The sequence below is a fragment of the Brassica rapa genome, chromosome A05 (genome assembly GCF_000309985.2).
Source record: "Brassica rapa cultivar Chiifu-401-42 chromosome A05, CAAS_Brap_v3.01, whole genome shotgun sequence".
NCBI classification, from domain to species: Eukaryota; Viridiplantae; Streptophyta; class Magnoliopsida; order Brassicales; family Brassicaceae; genus Brassica; species Brassica rapa.
The window spans coordinates 13,465,642-13,473,849 of NC_024799.2; the positions used below are offsets into that span (position 1 = coordinate 13,465,642).

General features: G+C 41.6%; 1 non-coding gene across 1 annotated transcript; it reads left to right on the forward strand.

Moving 5' to 3' along the window:
• The first annotated feature begins 7,854 nt into the window (after positions 1-7,854).
• On the forward strand, positions 7,855-7,961 carry LOC117134483. Its single transcript, XR_004458668.1, has one exon. It is a non-coding gene; the product is annotated as a small nucleolar RNA R71 (small nucleolar RNA).
• Positions 7,962-8,208: the final 247 nt, after the last annotated feature.

The window sequence follows — 8,208 nt, forward strand, 5'->3', positions numbered from 1 at the left end:
AAAAGATTTCATTTCCCAGAAGATCTATTATTTACAACTTAAGTCCCTAGCCGCCTGTTAGGCTATATACTAGGGTTTTGTATCATTTTTAGGCAGACACTTGCAAAAAGACCTAGTTTGGAAAAGGAGCATTTTGGCTACCATTAGGAGAGCTTAGGATTGGAGAGATAGATCTGAGACTGCAAAACAAAGAAGATCTTGAACTCCTTTATTTCCATTACTCTATCTATTTGTGTTCTATGTTTCATTTGAGTTTATTTCACACCATCATGACTTTGTCTCTCATGAATATGTTTGAGTAAATCAATTGTTAGATTTAGGTTTCTCACCATGGTTGAAATTATGTACTGCTAATATGACTATTAAAAAGGTGTTTTGATTGTTCTTTCATTGCTTGTGAACTTAATGCTAAAATTGAGATTGATCACCTTAATTTTAGATCTTAGGATTAATTGAGTCCAACTAACCGTTCCCCCTCAATACCTGAACCCACTTTCGTGATTGATACCACTCAAATTGCCCTAAGGATGTTACTTTCATCAAAAGAGGTTCAGATGTAGTACTTAGGGATCGAATCCACAAGAAGCTAAGGAACAATTAAATCTAGTGTTTATTAATTCTAAGGGTTGTAAATGTTTAAATGAAATAGCAATAGTAACAAGCGAGTAAATAATAAATGTAATTTGGTTGGAAATGGTATTAGATGCAGAGTCACTATTCAGGTGTTGGAGATTATAATACCTATAGATAACTAATTGTTGCATGCATGATATATTAGAGCTCAATCGCTTAACTCAGTGATCAGCTGTCGCATGTTTTACTGGTTAACAGACTAGATCTCGTGTCTCAACGGTTAGTATGTCGACGACGAGAGAGTGTCGATCGATGGTCTATTAAGACGTCGACCGATACACCTTTGCCAACGTCGATCGATAGTCAGTTGAGGACATCGATCGACGGGTTCTAGCCAGGCCTATGCGCGAGTATGATATGCCCTATTAAGATACTAAATTGGCGGTTAGCCCTCTCTAGCAGTCCTAATATAATAGATATATGTCCGGATGGGATAAAAAGGGTGCTTGAGTATGCAATCCTATGATCAAGTTCTAGTTAGCAAGGCTAAAACAAGCAATGAATACAAATCTATTATGAATATCACAACAAGGCAGATCTATAGTTTGGGGCTAATCCCACAAACCTATCTGAACCCTGGATCTAATAATTGAACTACTCAGACATAGCAAAGCAATTCATAACAATAAAGAAATAGAAACTCATAGTATAGATGAAAAGAAACGAAAACAAGGAGTTCCAATCACAAGTGACTTCTCTCCAAAACTCTCTTCTCTCTCTCTCAAAATGAAACGTGTAACAAAACTCTGTCTTCTGCCGTCAAAACACTTAGGCAGTATATAATCTATTAGGTTAAAAACTCGTCAGGGCATTTTGGTAATTTGGCTTGGCCTTGGGTTTTAAGTCTGCTGAATCCAAATGTCGCGTGTCTGATGTCTCGACATCGATCGATGGTACTTGTGTACATCGATCGATATTAATCTTCATCTGTCGAGGCATCTCCTGGTATCGACCGACAGCACTGATGCGCATCGATCGATTGTTCTTCCTCTCGTCGACCTCTACGTGCTTAGCTCGGGTGAAATGTCCTTTAAGCTCCAAAATGCTCCAAAGTCATAGCTTCACCCCGAAATGCACCTGAACCTGAAAACATACCTAGAAGAGTAGAAAACATAGATATATATATATATATATATATATATATATATATATATATATATATATATATATATATGGTAAAATACTTATATACCATGGATGAAAATGAGTCAAATCCAAGGTATATCAACTCCCCTAGACTTACCCTTTTGTTTGTCCTCAAGCAAAACATACAGGCAGTCTCTCTGAAAGAGGTTTGAAAATTTTAGGGACTTAAGATTTTAAAGCAAGAAATCTTTTCCTCAACAATTTTGCAACCACATTTAAAAAGTCCTAATCACAAAAGCACACTATGCAATATCCTAGCTTAGCAACCATTTCTAACATAACACAACTCATCAATTCACGTCTGACATCCCCTCTACTGATTTCATTTCTTAGCATAAATATAAAGTGAATGCTTTACCTTGGGAGTATCGATCACAGGATGCAAGGATTTCAGACAGGTATCTGGAGCTGCAGGTAAAAGTTAGTTCCTAGTCTCTCTCTCTCTAATTTTCTCTCTTGAGTCAAAGTCTGCTTCCATTGCAGGATCAGTGACCAAGATTGGACAGGCTTCCATGAATCAAAACTTAATGGTGGTTGCCACCAAGTTCTGTTCACTTCTTTTTGACCTATATCCAAGAATTCTTTGCGAAAGCGAGCCTTGAAGATTGCCGCCTCCAAGTCCCATTTCAAACTCTTTTATTGGAGTCTTTATGAATCAAGCCTTAATGGTTTTAGCCACCAAGTCTTGTTCAGACTCATCCTAATTAAACAATAGATCTTATTTATTTTTTTCTTATTATTATTATTATTATTATTTTTTTATAAGTCGCTAATCTAGGGTCGAAATTTAGAGAGAGAAAATGTGATAAATAATCTACACCAGGCGTTACCTTCCAGACCTATCTGAAGAATCCGATCCACTGTATACCAAGCCAAAAGACAAGCGGTTATGTTAGGTTTAGTGTTGGAAATCAGCTTTGGTTACTTCATACGGTTCAAGGCAAGGGTGTAGTTGATAGGTTGATCTGCTTTAGCATCTTTAGTGCTATCTGCAATCAGTAAATCTAAAATGGTGCTAAAGATTGGTTAGATATTCAAGTTTAAATCAATATAAGATTATAGTCCTTATTTTCAATACCTAAGCATAATTTATTAAAATTCCTTTTTTATATAAGAATAAAATAAATTATATCAGTAAATCTCTCCCCAGACTTAAATTACACTGTCCCAGTGTAACTCAGCCGGAGTTATGATGAAATAGTTCATGATGTACGAAATGTAACAAGTAAGGAAGATACATCTGACCGGATTAGATATTGGTCAATGTGTAAGTGTTACATCGATCGTCGTGTGGTTGTCTATGTCGAGCGATGTCGACGTCTCGTCGGCGGTCGATGTTCAGGTCCTCCTACTTGTGTCTCCTAAATCTGAAAGAAATAAAACGAAAGTCAATAAATGCTTGCTAATAAAACCAAAATAAAATACCTAATAGTGGGTTGCCTCCCACTCGGCGCCTGGTTATAGTCATTTAGCTTGACTGTGGTAGTGATTGACTATTGGGTGGAGAAACAGCTGCTTGTTGGAAAACAAGCATCCACGTCATCTCTGCACATTCTGGACCAAGATGCAATGAAACTTCTTGTGGCCTCATCATTTCTTGTCCATTTTTCATCCATCTTCTCAAGTACATTGGAGATGTTCTGTAGCCTTTCTTGAACGTTGTCAATGGTGACCTGGTGCCAGCCTATGTTGTCATAGGCATATGCTGAAAGTTCTGTCAGTTCCTTTTGCATTGACTCTATCGTCTTGTGTATCAGTTGCTCGCCGATTGGTGTAGACTCGGCGTCGATCGATGCGATTAGGTGTTCGTTGGTCGATCTCGGCGAGTTGCCATCGATTGATTTCGCTTGTGTCCTGTCGATCGATGCTGATATCTGTTGTTGAGCTGCGAGTTGCCTATGAATGGCTTTGACTTCTTTCTGTAGCTGTCTAGTCCACTGATTTTGTTGTCGAATGGAAAGTAGATGTCATCGCAGCGTTTGTCAAGTCGTTCCTCCATGGTGGCTATAGCAGTGTAGATCTTGGATGTGATCTTGTCAAACTCTGCTTCTATGTAAGGAAGTAACTCAACAGGTTTCTTGCCATCGATCCAAGGCCCTCATAGCCTGTCGATCGATGCTGATTTTGCCTGCAAAATTTTTTGAGTAGTGATGTTATCAATATCCTTTTGGGGATGAAGTAATTGAGTAGACAATTTGTTTAAATCTATCATGACTGGTGATATAAAGCGGTCATGCATGTCCTCGTAAGTCCTCAGCCTCTCATTCATGGCTGAGACTTTAGCGTCGAGCGATGTGAAGGTACACATGTCGATCGATGTGGCTGGTTGTTGGTTCTTCTTGCGAATGGTGTCCATATCTTGCGGTAGTAGCTCGATTTTAGTGCTTAGCCAGTCCACGTTGTTGTTGAGAGGGTAGTACATGTCGTTTATCCTTGTGTCGATGTATGAGACTTCCCATTCATCCTTGTGTTGTACTGAACATTGCGGTTCTGCAGGGATTTGGGCTGTAGGAAGACTGGCGTCGATCGATGTTGCATGTGGTGAATCGATCGATGCTGAGGTCGTAGCTTCCTTCTCAAGTTGCTGACGTAAACTCTCAATGTATGTCCTCATTTCTGCCATACTTCTGAAAAGCTCACTGTAGCTTCTATCCAAAGGTTGATTTGTATCTTCTACCAATGTTTTGAGCTCCTCTCCCAGTTTCTCCTGAGCTCCACAAATACCTAACACCATCTCATTGATTTCATCTTTGGTGTAGAGTTCTGGTGCCAGTCTTGTGAGTGTGAAGGAAGTGGCTTGTTCTGGAAGACAGATGTGGCTATCTTCAAAAAGAGATGCTCTTTCCAGTAATTTCCTGATGTCGTCCTTTGTGACAGGTATCATCTCACCAGCTACGCCTTGTGCGTGTCCACACTCGTCTCTATAGACTCCATACTCGTCCCTTTGTTACCAAGTGAACTTTCTGGCTCCGTACATGTCAAAAGCGCGGTTCCTAAATTCATAGCGTCTATCGATCGACGTTGGGTCATCTCTAACGATCGACGTTGGTGTTACCCTGTCGATCGATGCCTCTGTTGTCCCGTCGATCGATGCTTGCCCTTTTGGTTGGCATGATAGATCTGGATTGATTTCTGTTGTGGCGACTCCTACGTGGTGTTAGGATCTATTTGAATGACGTCTGGAGTGCCACGTTGCTGTGAGAATAGGTTGTCAGGTCCATTAGCTACTTGAAGGATATCTGCTATGTCCTCTCTGGACACTTGTAAGATCCTTCCATCTATTGCACGTGCGTTGCCATCTCGGTCCCTGAAAATATCAAATTCATCAGGTGTTAGAAAACCGTTATCAATGTTTGCATAATCATTCAATTTAGAAATAGAAATATTAGGGTTTAGAGTAGTATCGATCGATGTAGATACAGTTGCATCGATCGATGGCAGAGTAATTTCTGCAGAACTTGTGTTCTTAAGATGACTGCTCTTCATGGATTTTTCGGTTGATGTAGATGGAAGAGTGTTCATCTTTTTTGCTTGTGTGTCTGCTCTGGTGTGTGGAGGTGGTTTCGGGAGTGCAAAACGATTTATATAAGTATCTATAAACCTAGTTGGAGAGGGAATATTCTCCTGCTCCTGAATTTTCGCTGCGGCGTGAATATCGATCGATGTTCCTGTGTGAGTGCCGATCGATGTGAGCGGTTGTTTTGCTGGACGAGGGTGGGTATCGACCGATGTGGAGTGCACTTCGGCGATCGATGTTGGAAACTTGTTTGTGAACTTATGTGTTTCAAGTCTTTCATCCTGCAAAGACATTTCTATTGCACGTTCTTCCCAATAATCCTCATCGTATTCCTCTGTATGTTCCTCATTAGGTGAAGTAATTACGGTGTCAGCTGCATAACTGTCATGGAAACCACTGTATGCCCAACTGCCTATTGAATAGTCATCAAGTCCTCTCTTGCTTGGAGGTTGGAAGGCAAAGTGTTGGTAACAATGATTAGGTGGAGCGAAATGGTCAACTGGGTGCTTTATGTCGAGTGACGTGTTGTTGCGGTCATCGGTCACCGTTGAGTCATTGGAATCGATCGATGGAAAGGTTGGGGTGTCGATCGATTCCGAGTACTCTATTTCGTACTCCAATTCATACTTTGCTCCACAATGGCATGCGCCAATGAAGCCAAGTTCTTTCCCGCAGTCCACAGAATTAATGACCTTTCTCTTAGGTCGGATGGGGTCGTAGTGGATGTTTGGGTCTATGAGCGTCAGACAAAATTTGTTTTTTGTTCATGTCACATACAGCTCCTACTGTAGCTAGGAAAGATCTTCCAAGCAGAAGTGAAGACTTCCAGTTAGGCTCGATGTCTAGGACATGAAAATCTACAGGGACATGGGCATTACCAATATGTACCTCCAGATCTCTTATGATTCTTCCTGATCGTTTCTCTGAAAGATCCACGAAGGTGAAGGATTATGTTGAAGGTTCGATGGTCAAACCAAGCTGGTCTGCCATGATCCTAGGGAGGATACTAACTGATGCTCCTGTGTCACACATTGAATGGGAAAATTCAACACCCTTGACTACGCATGGTATTGCAAACTTCCCAGGATCACTCTTCTTCGTCAATGTGATCCTGTGTTTCATCTTCTCTCTTACTTGATGAAACATTCTCCTAATGTCCTCCTCAGTTACCTTTGTTTCTCTGAAGAATATCCACAACCGGTGTGTGAAGTAAGCTTCATCAAAAGGTTTTTCGATTGGGATTCTGAGGACTCTTTTAGTGAAACCATCCATCTCCATATCGTTAGCTTCCCTCTTAAGGTTTTTAGGAATCTTCTCCTTTCTTTTCCTTAACCTTCTCCCTTCATTTTCTCGTTCTTCTTGAACTGGTTCTGGTGAACTATTTAAAGGGTTGGGTTTAGGTTCGGGTGGGTTAGCTAATGGTTTAGGTGGTGGTCTGAGTGCGTTGATGTAATCATTATCGATTGAGGATAACTGCAGTCGGTATGTCAGAGGTGCCTGTCGATCGATGGGAGGTGTGTTGTGACGATCGATGTTGGACTCACTTTGTCGATCGATGGTTGGCTCAACCGATTGATCGATTTTATCATAGAAAGTGGAGGGTGGGTGAGGATGCTTAGCTGCAAATTCCTCATGAGTTAGAATTCGAACTGCCTTGCATTCACTCAATTTAGCGAACGACGTCGTTCGATGACTGGAGTAATCCGTCCATCGATCTTCGTCATGGTCTGTCGATCGATGCGAGTTCATCGACATCGGTCGACACCATTGGGATCCGTCGAGACTCATGGAGCTTTCGATTTCGAAGTCTCCTTCCTCAAGCTTTTCATTTCTCACCACTTGCCAGAAATCATCATCTATAATGGCATTTACGTGGTGTTTCCCTTTGTCGGCTCCTGCCTCTCTAGCGAAAACTTCTTGCCTCTTTATAGTCTCGCCCGTCTGAATTACTTGGGTTTCAAGTTTTCTCACCTGAGTCCCTAAGGTCTCGATTTTGGTGTTCAGATTGTTGTAGGCGGAGTCTATTTTACCTCTGAAATCCACGGTGATTTGTTGTTGTCCCAACAATACTCGATCAAGCATTTTTTCGATCTTGCTTTCCTGAGTCTGGGGTGGTGGATTTTGGTAGTAAGAGTTCGAGTAGCTTTTGCTGTTGTTGAAGGGTTTTTGAAATTGTGAACTTTGGTTACTTCTTTGACCATTTCCAAAGATGTTTCTATTTCCGCCCTGGTTTACCTCCGATGTAGTTCACATTTTCTTCTCCTTCCGTATCTGCTACTTCTCCTTCAGCTGAACAGACTTGCTTCCTAAGAAGCTCGTGCACCACATCTAACTTAGCTCTTACTTCGTCCATCTGTTCCTTCCCGATAGAGGCTACAGACTTCTTCCGTTCAGAGTCAGTGTTTTTGGTGCTGCTGCTGTTAGCAAGGTTTTCGATAAGTCTCACAGCTTCCAACGGATTCCTAGTAGTGAAGTTTCCTTCATTCGCCGTATCAAGAGCCATTTGATACTGTAAGGCGAGACCTCGGAAGAAAGTGCTTAGCAGCTGCACTTCGTTAAATCTGTGGTGTGGACAGTCTCGCTGGAAGAACCTAAATCTAATCCACGCATCTTTGAAGGACTCTCCAGCCTCCTGCGAGAATGTGGAAATTTTGTTCCGAAGTTCTTCAGCGCGCGCCTCATCGAAGAAGTTTCGTTAGAAAGCATTCTTGATGTTGGCCCAGGATGTTAAAGATCCTGTGGGTTGCTGCCTAAGCTAGTGCATCGCTTCTCCATTCATCGTGTATCTGAAGAGCTTGCACAGCAGGTAATCTTCGGGGACTCCTTCCATCCGAATAGCAGCGATTAGATCCTCGAACCGCTCCAGATGGTCCATAGGATGCTCGTGCGGTAACCCAGAGTAGGGTATCTGC